The 18906-nt window shown below is 33.6% G+C and overlaps 1 pseudogene; it reads right to left on the reverse strand.

The window, feature by feature from the left end:
• Nucleotides 1-5732: 5732 nt before the first annotated feature.
• Nucleotides 5733-17178, reverse strand: LOC125840594 (uncharacterized; annotated as a pseudogene).
• Between the last annotated feature and the right edge of the window lie 1728 nt (nucleotides 17179-18906).

Here is an 18906-nt window from a genome sequence, read left to right on the forward strand (position 1 = left end):
TATTTGGTAGTAATATTTTTGGTTAGAAGTATTTTTACATATAAAATTGAAAAATAATTAACAATAATTTAAAATTTAAGTAGATGTAAACAAATGAATTTTAGAAATGTCATTTTATCTCATACATATTTTGTGGAAATACGGTTTCAAAAGTATAGGAACTCAGACATATTTTGTGGAACTAAACAACGTGTGTAACTTGCTTTTGAAACTGAAAAGATTGTGTGATTTTTAATTGTAAAAGACTTTATATTTAATTATTTCTTAATTATTTAAAATTCGATTTTATTCTATAATTATTAAAATCATGCATTTACTTTTATTTTATTCTCTATTTATGTATATGTTTCAATAAAATTTTAAATTCATGAACATTTCTAAATTAATTTTCATTATATGTAGGAAATTTAATTTAAATTAATATCTAACAGATCCCATATAATAAATTGTTATTTATATGTTGAATTCACGGTTGAATTTGATTTTAGGGATAAATTTAAAGTTTTAATTTTTAAATTTAACATGTTACTATTTAATTAAATTTAAAATTACTTATATATCATTTCAAAGGGATACATCATTTATTGTGAATTTGGCAAGTGAGTAATAATAACACTCCGCTTAAAGAATACTTGGGAAATAGCGACAGATCCAAATTATTGAAATAATCAATTTTTAACTCTTTATAATAAATCTTTGTATGCCTAAATTAATCAATAAGTACATATGCATGATAATTTTGGTTTCATTATATATAAATTATAAGTGTACATTTTCTCCCTCGTATGAGAACTCTTTTTTCTTTCTCTATTTTTTTCTTCTTAATATGTTATAAGTTAATCAAAGTGAAGTGTAGCAAGCATGGATATCAATGTTACATTAAGATTCTACAAATTATCAAGTTATTTGCAATTATAATAAGATAGACACTTTAATATAATAATAATTAATAATAAAAATAATAATAATAATAATAATAATAATAAAAGAAAATTAGTAACTCAAACTAATAATTAATTTAACTTTGGTGAATTAAGTGATAATTTAATTTAAGAAGATTCTTCAATGCAATTACTTATGTACACTTTTAATTATATTTAAAGTGATTTTTTAAAACTATAATTCTAAGAGACGAAAGAGTTCTTCATTCAGGAATTATGGCTTTAATATATGCAATGTTAATACTCAAATATTACATAAAAAAGTTCACGTATAATGTTGTCAATTCATTCAAAAAGTTGATCAACATTTTCATAATTCGTAATATATACACTATTAAAGACTAAGTCGAAATACCTTCACTTCGATCTTATGTTGAATTTGAATCCTTCAAATGAAGATCCCCTTGTTTATGATGAGTATTTTCTTCATTCGATTTTTATTATAGAAACAGTGCAAAGAGATAAACTCATCGAAATAAGAGAATAATTTAATTTGTTACCTAAAAGCCATGAAGCATAATCAAAATTTCTCATGATGATTCTCTTTCAAAATAAAATCACATAAAAATAAAGAACGTAAGTACTGTGTTTTGTATTTATAGAGAGAAAACAAAGAACAAAAAAGTTAAAACTGTAAAACTGTAAATAGAAGTTAGAATCAATTTTGAATTCAAATACCTCAACTGTTTAAAGATAAAATCAAAATTTTAAAAATGCACCCAAGTTAGTTTTGTTTTTATCTTAGACGTTGTTTTTTTTTCTTTTAAACTGAATTTATTTATTATTTAATACCACTATATGTAATAAATTTAGAGTCCTAAACGGTTTATATTATATATATAAAAGGGATAAGGATCTGAAAAATACCTCAACTTTAGTCGGATTTGCTGTTGCGATACTAAACTTTCATGAGGACCTATTACCTCCCTAAACTATTTAATACCGTATTTTAAAAATATATATTTGCCCACGTGGACATAAAAAATAATGCAAAATTATAAATAGTAATGTGTCCACGTGTGCACATATATACCTTTAAAATACACTATTAAATAGTTCAGGGGGTAAAAAATACGGTATTAAATAGTCTAGGGAGGTAATAGGTCCTTATGAAAGTTTAGTATCGCAACAGCAAATTCGACCAAAGTTGAGGTATTTTTCAGACCCTTATCCCTATATAAAAAAAAGTCCAAAACGTCTTTTTTTTACCGTGTTTTCCAAAATTTGTGGGAATTTTTTACCATATTCACGTTGTTTTTTTTCCCTTTTAAACTGAATTTATTTATTATTTAATAACATTATATGTAATTAATTTAGAGTCCTAAACGGCTTATTATAAAAAAGTGTCCAAAACTTCTTCTTTTTACCGTGTTTTCCAAAATATGTAAGAATTTTTTTTTACCATATTCAAGTTTTAAATGTTTTTTTTAAAAAAACAAAACAGTTTTTCAGTTACATGGGACTAATTTTTAAAATGATTTATATTTAATTATCCTAATTTTATTTTAATTATTTAAAAATATGATTTTTGTGATGCTGATATGTATGCGTTTTTTCCTCTTCTATTATAGGGAAAATAATTGTTTAGTTCCTGTGTTATTGCCTTATTTTGGTTTTGATCCCTGTGATATCTTACTTCCCAAGTTTAACCTTTAATTAATTATAATCAATTATTTTAGTCCTTCTACTAACAGTGATATCTAATACAAACAGATTTGTTATTTCTGTCAAGGGCAATTATGGTACTTCACATAATATTATATTAAAAAAAAATCAGATTCACGTGACAAACACATTTCACAAGAAATTGTTCTGTCCAAAGTAAAGTGTTGAATTGTAAAAGTTTAGTGTTTATAATATTACTTTCTAAAGCTCTTTCTCTCTCCATGTCTTTGTAGATTTTTAACTTCTCTTCAAATGAGAAAATTTAATCAATTCTTGATGAAATTTCAAGAGAAAAATCATAGAGGAGCTCATATTGGAGTGATTTTTGCTCAAATTATGTCAAATTTTGATTTGTGTTATCCAGTTTTTTATTCGAGGCAGAGGTATACTTTCTTTTCGTCCCTCTTCCATCTTCTTTTTACAGGCTTCGATCAAGTTTTTTATTTTTGAATTCTATTATTTTTATCTAATTTTTTTGATTAAGCTCTGAAATTAGTGTTTTATCTGATTTGATATCTGAAACTTTTTCTTACAAAAAAATTATGAGCTCAAGATTAAGGTGGGTAAAATTGCAGTAACAATTAGTATTGGCTTTTCAACTTTAGAATTAATCATTTTCTGCAATATGAATTGTGAAATCTATGAATTAATCATAGTCTTCTTTATAATTTTGAATTGTTGTTGGAGCTGAAAGAAGTTAAACAAGTGACAACCTAAATTGCTCTTTGTCTCTTCAAAAATGTCAATTAGAATCTCCTACAATCATGTTTGTCGACCAAGATGGCAAGACCTGTATGTTGTATACATAGCTAGTCATAAACCTCAACCTATACTATGTTTCTCCTTAGTTACTCATGTAATTAAGAGCAAAATTAGACTTGGCGTATTGAGAGAAAGGTGGGCCTTGAAAAAACTAAATTGTTATTTGGCAGTGAAATATGAAGGTACATCCAAGAATATGTTTATTGTGAAAATGTGTAGTAATACCAACTCATTAAAGTGACGAGATGCAGAGATGAACTCACTTGGAGTCGATAGGCCCTTGGGTAACACACCCAAACATGTTCTTTGCTATTACAAGCTTCCCGAATCTTATATGCAAAAATGGTATCAAATGAAAGTTGTGTTAGCCTTGATAAATGATATGGCAGTTTTGGCCGATAGAGTCGTTTAGAATTCTTTCGTATTTTATTTTATTTTTCAATTATCGGTGCGCCCCTAAGAATACTCTCTCATGCTACATTGAAATGGACATGGACGGAATCACTATCCTGTACACTGAGCCTTCTTTTGGAGAGTAAGTCTTGAAAGAGATCGTGCCCCTTCCCTCCATATTAGAGAGGCATGATTGTACTTCGTCATGGAAGGCTGCATCTTCGCCAAAAGCTTAGTTGAAATGGGGTTAATCCAGTTAACATGCACCTATTGTTTGAGTATATATGCCCAAATAATGTGATGAAGGTAAACGTTAACTTAATCAATTGTTGGGTTTCTTGTTATGGATTGTATCAATGTCACATGAAGTGCAATTTTGGTTCTTATTCTTGATTGACATAACTTTTTTGGTTGCTTCTTCCTAACATTATATTCAAGTATCTGATCATGTTGGGCTTAATTTTGTTGGCAATATTGGTGTTCACCGTTTAAGCGTAAGGAATGCCTCATGGAATTTTATTAAGAATTTGGTGCATTATATCTATGTTATTGCTGATAGACCGGCCATTTGTTTTCCCTCTTTTTCTCACCTCTGTATTTCAATACCCAAGATCAAGTAAATTATCATGAAGATGCGTGATACAACAAATGTTTAGCAACAAGTTTATGAGTTGATTTTTTTTTGGTTTAAAAGGGATCTTTATTTAAACATAATTAGGTAGCCCTTACATTATGGTTAGGGACTAATCCAGGAACTGGATGTCCTATAGTAACAGCATCTCTATTAACTTCTACATTAGCTAAAAAACTACTAGTTAGTACATTTGTCCTTAAGATACTAAAATTGCCCAGTTTGGCTAGGTAATTACAAACTGCTAGATTAGACTTTCTACTAATAACTCCTCCTTCTTTATCTTGTAAAAGGGCTTCTTCAGTCCACGTTGGAGAGAGCTGCAAAAACTTTACTTCATGTAGTGTGGCTCTTTTAAATCCTTCCATCTCTAGTATGTGAGCCACTTTGTTGCCTTCCCTAAATTTGTGTAGGATGATTGTATAGGCTGATTAGGTTGAGAAGATACCATTGGGGTTAAAGGACCACGTGATGAAGTCTGAGGGACTAAGGTAATCTTGAACAATAGCATTACTGATCCTATTTTGGACCTCTTGAGGGAAAACAAAGGAGCAGTTTGTGAGTTGATTATCAATGCACACGATAACTATATGTCTACTTTTTTATTACACATCTTTCACTTGCTTTTTTCCTCTAATCATATCCTGGATTAGGCGTTGACTATTTCAAGCTAATTGCGTTGTTGTTTTCAGGTTTGGTGAGTGTTTGTAATAACTTTTAGAAAGAATTGCAACAGAGATAAGGTGGTTACATCTCTCTACATGAACATTTTATAGAGATCTCCACAAGCCTGCTCTCGTAATTGAAGGACGCTTTGTATTAGTGGTAATAATCCTCTCTCTTCTCTTAATTTTTTTCAGCATCTCAGATACTATACTAATCTGGTAGTGAGTATTCAATTTAGGTATACGTTGAGAATCAATCGAGATTACCTGTGAAATGCACTTAGTTTTTTGAATTGTTAATTGAGATTTATATCAAGGAAATAAAGTTCTAATTAGACATAAAATTATATGATTTTGGTGCTCTTTGAAATTAAATTGATAGGCTAAAGCAACTCAGTAAACTGATTATTTTTTAACTTAAAGCTGATCCAAAGTTTCTAAATTAGTAACTTCAAATTCTCATGAGAATTAAATGAATTGATTCTCTTGTGTTTTGGAGATTTGGTTCTCGTGAAATCCAAACTTTTTCCTTGCCTGCGACATATTTGGGAACTGTTATGAAGACTGACAATGTAAAGATAAATATTTAAGTTGCATACAGTTTTAAAAGGAAAAACTCAATCAGCCATGAGCATGATTAACTTTAAAGTCACAGAGAAAGAACTAGCTCTAAATTCAAGTACATATTGTCATCAATTTTTTGTAACTTCTTTGTTCAAGGAACATTTTTCTTTTTGGCTCGTGGGTTACCTCTCAATCTCTTGCTACTTTGAGAAAGTGCTTCTTGTAATCTTGATGGTGGGACATATTGTTTTCCCATTCTCTCGATGAAAAGTGGTCTTGTACCTTCTGTGGAATGGTCACCGGTTTCTTCTAAAACAAATGCAGAACTCCTCAATTGATCTTGTGATACCCTTGGTTGTTTGTTAAGTTGATTGACCTACAATATACAAAGAAAATAAGTTAGCTTTTAAGATTTGATACAAATAACATATGTTGAGAACAAGAAAAGGTAATTACAATTTGTTCAGTAACAAATGAGGAGCTGGGCTGCATTGATATCACACTCTCAATAATGGTGTTTGAAACCTACAATAAGAAAATATATTTAATGTTATTATCCTTGTGAAGTGAATCAACTTATTTGATTACTTACTTCTGTTGCTGCATTACTAAGTGTAGAAGGGCCTTCTTTTTTGACTTGTTGATGGACTGGTTGTTGTTGAACTTCAGAGTGGTTACTTCCCATAAGAATAGGGCACTTTCTGCTATTGTGCCCTAATTTTCCACATGATCCACACTTCTTTTTTCTGCCTTTTCTTGATGTTTTTAACAAGGTATGCTTTCTAGAATCTGATTCTTTTTGAGTTGTCTCATCAATTCCTCTCTTCCTTAGTTTTCTTGGTCTGCCTGGTTGTGCTTTGTATATGGGTGGCAGAGGTGGTTCAATCCCTGTCTTAGGCCATTGCTCAGTGCTAGCAATTGGCAAGATGGATGGACTATAACTGTAACGACCCAAAAAAAACGAACTAGTGAAACTAGAGCCTTACATGTGAGTTTGGAGTTGAGAACTTGATGAAATGATGAGAAATGACAGTGACGTCCGGAAACTAGTCGTTTGAACTAGTAAGTTGTAAGGGTCTTGTCGTTGAAGTTTGGAGTGTTGTTTAAGGGCTTAAGGGGTTGATTAGCTAGTTGATTAATCACCTTTATAAGCTAGCAAGACCTTAAGCTAGGTCATGAAATCATTTAGAACCGAGACCCTCAAAACAGTCCCCTAAAAACAGTTTTTAGTTTTAAGTTAGGAGTGAGGGTCAACTTTAAATGGTCATATCTTTTAGCTCAAAATGAATTAGGTGGACCATTGCCTATCCAATTAAAGGTATCTGAGTCCTCTTTCCAACGCCACCGAGTTTGCCCTTTTCCGATCTCGGAGTAAAAAGTTATGCCCAAAATAGTGAAGCACTGTCAGCAAGGACGAGCTTAGACGGGTTTAGTGGAAACTTTTAAGTGGGTCCTTATTTATTTTCCTAAGTTGAGCCCCTTTTATTATATGCCTTTCCTAGCAATTATAAAACCCTTCTAGACCAAATTCTTCCATTTTAAGTCACTCCAATTAGAATTAAAAAGAACTCACCTCCTCTCAAATACTTTTCTCTCTACAATCCTCCATTTTAAGAAGGTCAAGAACTTGGAGCTAGGGCTTGGATTGAAGGTGGTTTCTTCATCAATTTTCTTGGGGAATCTTAACAAAGGTATGGTGACCCTTGATCCTTGATTATCTTTCCTTCAAGGAGTCCATTCAAAAGGATTTCAAAAGTCTTCAAAGAACAAAACTTCTATTTTCTATTCTAGGTATGGGTTCATGGGTAAAATGTTTTCAAAGTCATTATATTGGTGAATTGAAGTTCTATTTATGATTTTAAGATGATTTTTATATGAAACTTCTTCAAGAACCCATGTTTTCATTAAAAGCCTATAATTTGCTAATGAAGTGGGTTTAATGCCTATGATTTAATGTTGATGAAATTGTGTTTAGATTGGATTGTATTGTTGATTTATATGGTTTTCTATACCTATTTATGATGAATTGTTGGTATATGGATAATTGAGGATTGTGGCCTTATGGGCAAGTTATGGAAGAATTCTCTTGTGGTAAGAAAAATGGCTGGGACTTGAGTGTTGTTGATTATGGCTTTGGAGGATGGTAAGTTGGCTTAATCTCATATTATGGATAAAAAAAAAATTGTTCTTGCTTGGTTTGATCCACTTATGGTGGAGGTGTTTAATTATGGAATGTATTGTGACCATGGTCTTGAAGGCATAATATGAGAAATATAAGTGTTACATGACATTTTTATGAATGGGCATTTAATGGAGCTAATGTGATCATGTTATGAACGTAAATGTGTTATTATTGAAAGGATTTTTCTCAATTTGACACTCATGAATGTTGATGATAGAATATGAAGGATTCTCCAATTTATTGTATATCTCGAATTGGTAGAGCTTGTGCATCATTTTCTTGTTTAAAATGATTATATTATTGGTTGTTGAATTCTCGGATCGGTAGGCTAGTAGCACCCTTCCACTCATGATAATAATGAACCTTGGAATCGGTAGGCTTATCGCACCCTTCCATTAATGATAGTAATGAACCTTGGAGTCGGTAGGCCTATGACACCTTTCCATGAAGGCTAATGATGAGACTTGAACCGGTAGGCCCATGGCACCCTTTCAAGAGGAGTTAATGAGCTTTCCTAAATGAACCTTGAAACGGTAGGCTTAAAACACTCTTTCACGTGTTAATGAATGTAATTTGGAGTTGGTAGGCCAATGACACCTCTCATATGTGATAATGTCAAGGTAATGAACTATTCTATGGGAATGTAGGCTAAGCACCGAGTGAATTTGGTTAAATGGAAACTCCCCCAATGGTTAGGCATGAGTTTCAATGATCGTCTACCTTATCCCATAAACTATGTGCCCGCATAGGTAGCTAGTGGATCCATTAAGCTATATATACCGGTCTTCCTTAGGCAAGTAGACCACCTCTTTACGCTGTGGGGACTTATGACACCGGATTCCATGACAAGCTCTCATGGTCTATGTCAGTTAAATGCTTACTTCCCATCATGTGAGATTTCATTATGGTTTCTTGATAGGCTCTATAAAGTGTAGGTATAGTATGGGATGCTACCTATACATTGCACGAGTAGGCTTGGAGAGGGTCATAGTGAGTTTCTCTAAATCCTAATGTATGTGACACAATTGTGGCCTAAATAAGGTTATTAAAGAATGTTGGCTCTCAAATGCTTAATATGAGATGCATGTTATACTTGGGTTATATTATGAGTTATTTTTCCTTGTCATGTCTTAATTAATAATATACCTCTTATGTATGAATATTGTGCAAAGATGAAAGAAAGAAATGATAAGTTACTTTAAGTGACCTAAATGTGATGCCTTAGTATGGATGGTGGTATGAGACGTCATCCATACATTGCACTAGGTATAGCATAAGGGTTGCTTGAGGTGAAGGTCCAAGGTAAAGGTTTTCATGTTGATATTGTTTAAAGGTGATATTATGACTTACTTGATGTTTATGCTTGTCTTGTATGTCTTTTATGCAACTGTTCATGATACTTCAAAAAGTGGCATAATGCATGGTTTCTAGCCAAAATGTCCCTTTTAAAACATGTTTTGCATGGTCATCATATTTAGTACTTAATTGTGCTAATTCCATATTTCTCTATTTTCTACTAGTGTAGGTTCTGGAAAGTGAGCGGGTTCTATAGTAAGCTTGGAACTTGAAGTTCTTCCAAGATCTTGTGGTATGTCCTCATATGTCGAGGACAAGACTTTTCTATTCTAATTTTATGATAAGGTTCTTGTAATAAACTAATAGACTTCTTTTGATTGTAAATGGCCGTGTCCCTACTTATGTTTTGTGATTGTGTCTAAGATGGCCATGTAAGACTTAGACTTCCGCTGTGTGTTTTTAAAGTTGTTTTAATGAAGCTTGAATGTTTGGATGTAAATAAGTTTTTAATTCCGCACTATTATCATTATTGAATGCAATGAATGACTATGTGGCTTGTATAAGACCCCTTCGGGGTCGAATACGCCTTGTTACGACTTGGGGGTGCTCCCGGGTCGTGACAAACATGGTATCAGAGCAGAAGATTTTGGAAATGGTTTTTAGGATCAAAGTCTCACAAGCCACGTCTAGTAGAGTCTTGTTCATCGGTGTGAGTCGCGACACATCTATGAGCGAGAGGCTATAGGACGGTAGAAGTTACACTTCTTTCATTATCCTTGAAGTCGTGCCTTAGAGTTTGGTTTATAAGTGTCCTTTTTTTTTAATCCTTCTCTTGTGTTTATAGGATATGAATACGAGGGCTAACCAAAGGAGAGTGGAAGGGGAGTTAGGTGATGAGGGAGTTCCTCCCCAAGTTGTTTAAAATGGTCAAGGTGTGCAATGCAATCAAGTTCCTATAGGTGAGCAAGAGAATGAGGTTCCAGTGGTTCCCCCGGATATGACCAATGAAGAGATTAGGTCGGCTTTCTTAATCTTGGCCCGAGCCATGGCGGCTCAAACGACTAGAGATATGGGGCCTAGGGTGAATGCTAATGAGGGTACTATGGCTTCTAAGTTGAGAGACTTTGTGAGGATGAATCCTCCGGTGTTTCTAGGTTCTAAGGTGGGAGAGGATCCCCAAGAATTTTTGGATGAAGTGTATAAGGTAGTGAGTGTTATGGGGGTGACTTCAAAAGAAAAGGCGGAGCTTGCCTCCTATCAATTGAAAGATGTTGCCCAAATTTGGTTCACTCAATGGAAGGCTAATAGGCCGGTGGAAGCGGATCCTATAGAATGGGAGGAGTTTAAGGAAGCTTTCCTTGGTAGGTATTTTCCCCGTGAGAAGAAAGAGTGTAAGGTTGAGGAGTTTATCAACCTTAGGCAAGGTAATGCGAGTGTGCAAGAGTACTCCTTGAGGTTTACCCAATTGTCTAAGTATGCTCCATCTTTGGTGTCAAATCCTAGGGATGAGATGAGCAGGTTTGTGACCGGTGTATCCGACCTAGTCAAGGAAGAGTGTCATACGACAATGCTCCATAATGACATGAACATTTCTAGGCTCATAGTGTATGCTCAATCCATTGAGGAGTCCAAACTTAAGAGGATGAATAGGGGTGTGAAGAGGGGTAGATCGGATGAGCAAGGTCAATCTAGGTTCAAGAAGAGGAGTCAAGACCAAGATTTTTCAAGTGCTCCTAAGGTTAACCAAGAAAAAAATGGTGGATCTCAATTTTCTAAACCTACTTGCATCACTTGTGGCAAGAGACACTATGGGAAGTGCCTAGCCGGTACTAATGGGTGTTATGGTTGTGGGAAGAATGATCACAAGGTGAAAGATTGTCCTACTCTTACGGCTAGAGGAAGGGAAGTCAAGCAAGCTTCTAAAGATGGAACGATTCCTATCCCTCCAAATTATGATCGTTTCTATGCTCTCCAAGCTAGCAAGGACAAAGAAGCTAATCCGAATAAAGGCGCCGGTAAGTTTTAGTTCCTTATAGTCATGAATATCTTGATGAGGTTTCTATGTTGTTGTTTTTCATGTTTGCCTTAGTTGGGTTTTCTCCTAAGTGGGGGATGGTATGTTGAATAGCAAGGTTGTTGAGAGTGTTGATATCATTATCTCGTTCCTTCTATTCTTACTCAAGCTTGAGACCAAGAGTTCCTAGTAGCTTGTTTTATGTTTTGGAGTCTTGTGTGAAAATGAGTTTCCATGATCTCCTTATGTTATGCATGTTCTATTTGAATTCTTGTTAAATGATAAAATGAGTTTTCATAAATGTGTTCCTCATGTTGATGTGCATTTAGTTGAGTTGTCTATATGCTTCATGAGGATAAATGTTGAACATGCCTAAATATGCTTTAGTGAAAAATTTGCCTAATTGTGCTTTTGCGAGTAATTGCATAATGAGCTTAATGTTTTGTAGTGAGCATGATGTGATTGGAGGAGGAAGTTTCTCCAATGAAAAAAAAAAATGAGAAAGGGGAAGTTTTGATGCACAATAAGTTGTGGATGTAGTTCCTACTTGCTTGATTGGTATGAAGTTTGTTCGAGCCTCTTGATGTGGAGTTGATGTTTTCTCCTATGTTTATGCATTTATGTTTACATGTTACGATTGTTGGGCTGCTAGTCTTGAGTTGTTTTTCCCTTAATGTGTTTAAAGTGTCATTCGAGGACGAATGTTCCTAAGTTGGGGATAATGTAACGACCCAAAAAAAACGAACTAGTGAAACTAGAGCCTCACATGTGAGTTTGGAGTTGAGAACTTGATGAAATGATGAGAAATGACAGTGACGTCCGGAAACTAGTCATTTGAACTAGTAAGTTGTAAGGATCTTGTCGTTGAAGTTTGGAGTGTTGTTTAAGGGCTTAAGGGGTTGATTAGCTAGTTGATTAATCACCTTTATAAGCTAGCAAGACCTTAAGCTAGGTCATGAAATCATTTAGAACCGAGACCCTCAAAACAGTCCCCTAAAAACAGTTTTTAGTTTTAAGTTAGGAGTGAGGGTCAACTTTAAATGGTCATATCTTTTAGCTCAAAATGAATTAGGTGGACCATTGCCTATCCAATTAAAGGTATCTGAGTCCTCTTTCCAACGCCACCGAGTTTGCCCTTTTCCGATCTCGGAGTAAAAAATTATGCCCAAAATAGTGAAGCACTGTCAGCAAGGACGAGCTTAGACGGGTTTAGTGGAAACTTTTAAGTGGGTCCTTATTTATTTTCCTAAGTTGAGCCCCTTTTATTATATGCCTTTCCTAGCAATTATAAAACCCTTCTAGACCAAATTCTTCCATTTTAAGTCACTCCAATTAGAATTAAAAAGAACTCACCTCCTCTCAAATACTTTTCTCTCTACAATCCTCCATTTTAAGAAGGTCAAGAACTTGGAGCTAGGGCTTGGATTGAAGGTGGTTTCTTCATCAATTTTCTTGGGGAATCTTAACAAAGGTATGGTGACCCTTGATCCTTGATTATCTTTCCTTCAAGGAGTCCATTCAAAAGGGTTTCAAAAGTCTTCAAAGAACAAAACTTCTATTTTCTATTCTAGGTATGGGTTCATGGGTAAAATGTTTTCAAAGTCATTATATTGGTGAATTGAAGTTCTATTTATGATTTTAAGATGATTTTTATATGAAACTTCTTCAAGAACCCATGTTTTCATTAAAAGCCTAGAATTTGCTAATGAAGTGGGTTTAATGCCTATGATTTAATGTTGATGAAATTGTGTTTAGATTGGATTGTATTGTTGATTTATATGGTTTTCTATACCTATTTATGATGAATTGTTGGTATATGGATAATTGAAGATTGTGGCCTTATGGGCAAGTTATGGAAGAATTCTCTTGTGGTAAGAAAAATGGCTGGGACTTGAGTGTTGTTGATTATGGCTTTGGAGGATGGTAAGTTGGCTTAATCTCATATTATGGATAAAAAAAAAAATTGTTCTTGCTTGGTTTGATCCACTTATGGTGGAGGTGTTTAATTATGGAATGTATTGTGACCATGGTCTTGAAGGCATAATATGAGAAATATAAGTGTTACATGACATTTTTATGAATGGGCATTTAATGGAGCTAATGTGATCATGTTATGAACGTAAATGTGTTATTATTGAAAGGATTTTTCTCAATTTGACACTCATGAATGTTGATGATAGAATATGAAGGATTCTCCAATTTATTGTATATCTCGAATTAGTAGAGCTTGTGCATCATTTTCTTGTTTAAAATGATTATATTATTGGTTGTTGAATTCTCGGATCGGTAGGCTAGTAGCACCCTTCCACTCATGATAATAATGAACCTTGGAATCGGTAGGCTTATCGCACCCTTCCATTAATGATAGTAATGAACCTTGGAGTCGGTAGGCCTATGGCACCTTTCCATGAAGGTTAATGATGAGACTTGAACCGGTAGGCCCATGGCACCCTTTCAAGAGGAGTTAATGAGCTTTCCTAAATGAACCTTGAAACGGTAGGCTTAAAGCACCATTTCACGTGTTAATGAATGTAATTTGGAGTTGGTAGGCCAATGACACCTCTCATATGTGATAATGTCAAGGTAATGAACTATTCTATGGGAATGTAGGCTAAGCACCGAGTGAATTTGGTTAAATGGAAACTCCCCCAATGGTTAGGCATGAGTTTCAATGATCGTCTACCTTATCCCATAAACTATGTGCCCGCATAGGTATCTAGTGGATCCATTAAGCTATATATACCGGTCTTCCTTAGGCAAATAGACCACCTCTTTACGGTGTGGGGACTTATGACACCGGATTCCATGACAAGCTCTCATGGTCTATGTCGGTTAAATGCTTACTTCCCATCATGTGAGATTTCATTATGGTTTCTTGATAGGCTCTACAAAGTGTAGGTATAGTATGGGATGCTACCTATACATTGCACGAGTAGGCTTGGAGAGGGTCATAGTGAGTTTGTCTAAATCCTAATGTATGTGACACAATTGTGGCCTAAATAAGGTTATTAAAGAATGTTGGCTCTCAAATGCTTAATATGAGATGCATGTTATACTTGAGTTATATTATGAGTTATTTTCCCTTGTCATGTCTTAATTAATAATATACCTCTTATGTATGAATATTGTGCAAAAGTGAAAGAAAGGAATGATAAGTTACTTTAAGTGACCTAAATGTGATGCCTTAGTATGGATGGTGGTATGGGACGCCATCCATACATTGCACGAGGTATAGCATAAGGGTTGCTTGAGGTGAAGGTCCAAGGTAAAGGTTTTCATGTTGATATTGTTTAAAGGTGATATTATGACTTACTTGATGTTTATGCTTGTCTTGTATGTCTTTTATGCAACTGTTCATGATACTTCAAAAAGTGGCATAATGCATGGTTTCTAGCCAAAATGTCCCTTTTAAAGCATGTTTTGCATGGTCATCATACTTAGTACTTAATTGTGCTAATTCCATATTTCTCTATTTTCTACTAATGTGGGTTCCGGAAAGTGAGCGGGTTCTATAGTAAGCTTGGAACTTGAAGTTCTTCCAAGATCTTGTGGTATGTCCTCATATGTCGAGGACAAGACTTTTCTATTCTAATTTTATGATAAGTTTCTTGTAATAGACTAATAGACTTCTTTTGATTGTAAAGGGCCGTGTCCCTACTTATGTTTTGTGATTGTGTCTAAGATGGCCATGTGAGACTTAGACTTCCGCTGTGTGTTTTTAAAGTTGTTTTAATGAAGCTTGAATGTTTGGATGTAAATAAGTTTTTAATTCCGCACTATTATCATTATTGAATGCAATGAATGACTATGTGGCTTGTATAAGACCCCTTCGGGGTCGAATACGCCTTGTTACGACTTGGGGGTGCTCCCGGGTCGTGACAATAACTTTTCATATACTGCTCAACTGTGTAGCATTCATGAACATGTATATCGGGCTCATCCTTCTTAACCCATATAGCTGCAATAGCATGACAACAAGGAATTCCTGTTAAATCCCATCTCCTACAAGAGCAGGTTTTCTCCTTAAGATCGACAGAGAATAGTCTAAGATAGATATCCTCAATTTGATTGTGGAATTGGTCAGATTTAATGGCAATACATTCAACAGCTTTAGTCTTATTTTTCTCTAGCTATAACATGATTTTAGGGCAGATTCGTTGGCAATACTTCATCATTTTGTCTCTGTTCTTTTGAAGTCTGGACATCATATAGATCCTAATTAATTCAAGCATTGTCAAAATATTCTTATCTCTTGCATGTAGAAGTACACTGTTGAATGACTCACACAAGTTGTTAATAAAATATCACATTTTGGAAAAGAAGAAAAAAAGGCCCTTGACTAGTGAATGGGAGGTTTATTAATAAACCATTCAGGGGCTTTTGAATCTAATTTTGCCATCTCTTCCATATGCTTGGAGAATTCAGGTTCTGTTATTGCCTTGGCAACTTTCCATAGGATATCTTTCATTGTTTGTCCTCCAAAACCTTCAGTTTTGAAATTATTGTGTAAATGCCTCACACAAAATCTATGCGCAATATCTGGCATTATCTCATCAAATGCTGGTATTAGACCTTTTTGCTTATCAGAAATGAAAGTCCATGCAAAAGGATTTTGTGAGATTCCTAAGTCTTCATCAAGAAGTGTAAGAAACCAACTCCATGTTTCCTTCAGTTCACCTTCCACTACTGCGAATGCAATAGGATATATGTTGTCGTTTCCATCAATGCCTACTGCTGTCAATAACTGACTCCCTTTTTGGTGCCCTTTCAAATGACATCCATCAACCCCTATTATGGGTCGACATCCAGCTAAAGATCCCTGTTTGCAAGCTGCATAACATATATAGAGTCTTAAAAATCTTTTTCTGCTATTGACCATTGTTTCTGGACTTTCATCCAACTTCAAGATACATGTAGTCCCTGGATTACTCCTCCTTAGCTCAGCACAATAATCCCATAACATATCAAATTGCTCTTCTTTAGTCCCTGTTATTAGATCTAATGCCTTCTTATTTGCCATATAAGCTTGATTTCGAGTAATGGTACAATTATGAGCCCTCATCACATGAGTTTGAAATTCTTTTACTCCCCAACTTGGATTAATTCTAAATTCTTCTACGTACTTCTTAGCTAAAAAACCAGAGTCGATAGTCTTGTTATCTCTTTGATTGCCACAAGAATGGCCAGGGCCTATTGTCTTGATCTTGAAAGGTTCATCTTGATTAGCCTTTGATGCAAATATGAACCATTTGCAATTTGACACCTTACAAGTTGCCCTCGATCTTGTACTTTCATTCTTTTTGAACTTGATGTCTTTTTTTTGTAACACGGCTTGTACCTCAACTGCCCACTTGAATTCTTTGCTATTACTGAAAATCATATTAAGCGCAAACTTAAATTTTGGATCCTTCAAATCCCTAGTTGGATTAAAAACAATGGTTCTTTTAAGATTTTCATCATCCGAATCTCCATGTAAACTCATTAACTTCTCATCTGATGTAGCACAATCATCTTCTTGAGTGTCGTTAGGAAACATAGCCAACATGTTTGAGGCAACTCCAAGCTCTATAATTTTTCCTTTATCTTGATTATCTTTATTTTTCCCATTGAAACCAACCCATTCTACAGTAGAGTCGATGGTTTTTATCAAAAATCACATCATCTTCCTCCATTGAATAATCAGAGTCATGAAATGACTCACATTCTTCACTTGTGGCATCACTCTCATCACTTTTCTCTATTATATTCACATCTATCAAACCTTCTTCGTCCTTTAATGGGCTCCCCTCATAATCAACCACGTCATAGTTCCATTGGTCCTTATCTGTGTGCTCGACAAATATTTCCACCTCTCTACTGTCAGGCATTTCATTGACAAGGTTATATATATCTAAATCAGTTGGTAAATGCCTTATATTTGTCTCAAAATAAGGTCCGGACTTGAACCAAAATTTCACTTTCCTATCAACTTTCAGCCTTTTCATACACATTCTCATTTGAATGATGGAATTTTCATCTCCCTTGCAATAATCATAATAAGCGATCTGTCCATCAACATAGTTCATCACTGGCTCAAAAACCCACCAACCCTTACAATATAGTTTGATAGTGTACATATTTGAATCTTCACCTTCATCTGTTGTGCGAAAAAAAAAGAAGAATGTATTAGAGTTACTATAATAAATAGCTCTAACAAAAAATGTAAATGATACAAATTCAACAGAAAACCAATACAAGTAGAATCATCACTCTATTGTGTTTACAGAAAACCAATACAAGCATAAAATTAGACCCAACATGCTAATGACAATAACAATATATTCATAATATAATCTAGAATATATTTTTAAAGATGATTGATTATATAGAATCCAACAAAATTATATTGTTGCATTAGTAATCTTATAACTAAATTTACTCGAAGATTGCCATGTAATCTAAGGTTTTTATTTCTTTTTATCAATCAACATTGAAGATTATGCTAATTAATAAATTGATCAAATACTTACACGTTGGTGTGAATTGTAGCCCACTCTTATAACAGAGTTTCATTGTCTAACTAAATGATTTTGTTTTTCTTCAACAAGTGCACTGAATTATTGTAGGTGTAACAAGAGGAGTTGCTAAATTGTGTTCTCATATAAGAGGGGATGCAACTAAAGAGAATAATTGCTCATCAATCAACAAATAGTATGCCACTTTCATCATTGTATTAGAGGATTGGCATCCTAATGGAAGAAGGGAGGAGGGCTAAATATGATTGTGTATGAGAAAAGATGTTATGGAACGATTTGTGAACTTCTTCATATTTTTAGGATTTGCTTTCGGTATAAAAGTGTTTCTTATTGTGAAGTGCCATAATTGCCCTTGACAGAAATAACAAATCTGTTTGTATTGGTTATCACCGTTAGTAGAAGGACTAAAATAATTGATTATAATTAATTAAAGGTTAAACCTGGGAAGTAAGATATCACAGGGATCAAAACCAAAATAAGGCAATAACACAGGGACAAACAATTATTTTCCCTCTATTATATATAGATAGAATTTCCAAAATTTGTGGGAATTTTTTTACCATATTCAGTTCACGTTGTTTTTTTTTTTCCCTTTTAAACTGAATTTATTTATTATTTAATAACATTATATGTAATTAATTTAGAGTCCTAAACGGCTTATTATAAAAAATTGTCCAAAACTTCTTTTTTTACCGTGTTTTCCAAAATTTGTAGGAATTTTTTTTACCATATTCAAGTTTTAAATATTTCTTTTTAAAAAATAAAAATAAAAACAGTTTTTCAGTTACATGGGACTAATTGTTAAAATTGTTTTAAAATGATTTATATTTAAGATCCTAATTTTATTTTAATTATTTAAAAATATGATTTTTGTGGTGCTGACACGTATGCATTTTTTCCTCTTTCTATAGATATATAGATAGAATATAGATAGATATTTTTTTCAAAGTTGTGGGTTTTGAAGTTTATATTTATTTTTAGAGATAAAGTTAGTTATTATTTAAAATTTAAATTTGAAATTAATTATTTAGGTATTTTGTGGTTGCCAGTTTTGAGATTTATTTTTTAAAGGACGTGGTTTACTTTTTTTTTAAACTGAAAATTGTTTATTTCTTTTATTAAATAAGGCATGTTGTATGGATAGAATTTAATAAATTTAAAAAAAAGGAAAGAAAAAAGACTATCCCATTTTCCTACGAAAATCCACAATTTTCAACCTCTTCTTTTTGTAAAATCATTTTTAAATTTCTTTATTTATTATTAGATTATTTTATTTTA

Source organism: Solanum verrucosum, unplaced genomic scaffold (assembly GCF_900185275.1).
Source record: "Solanum verrucosum unplaced genomic scaffold, falcon-dt-bn FXZP01000188.1, whole genome shotgun sequence".
In the NCBI taxonomy this organism is placed as follows: domain Eukaryota; kingdom Viridiplantae; phylum Streptophyta; class Magnoliopsida; order Solanales; family Solanaceae; genus Solanum; species Solanum verrucosum.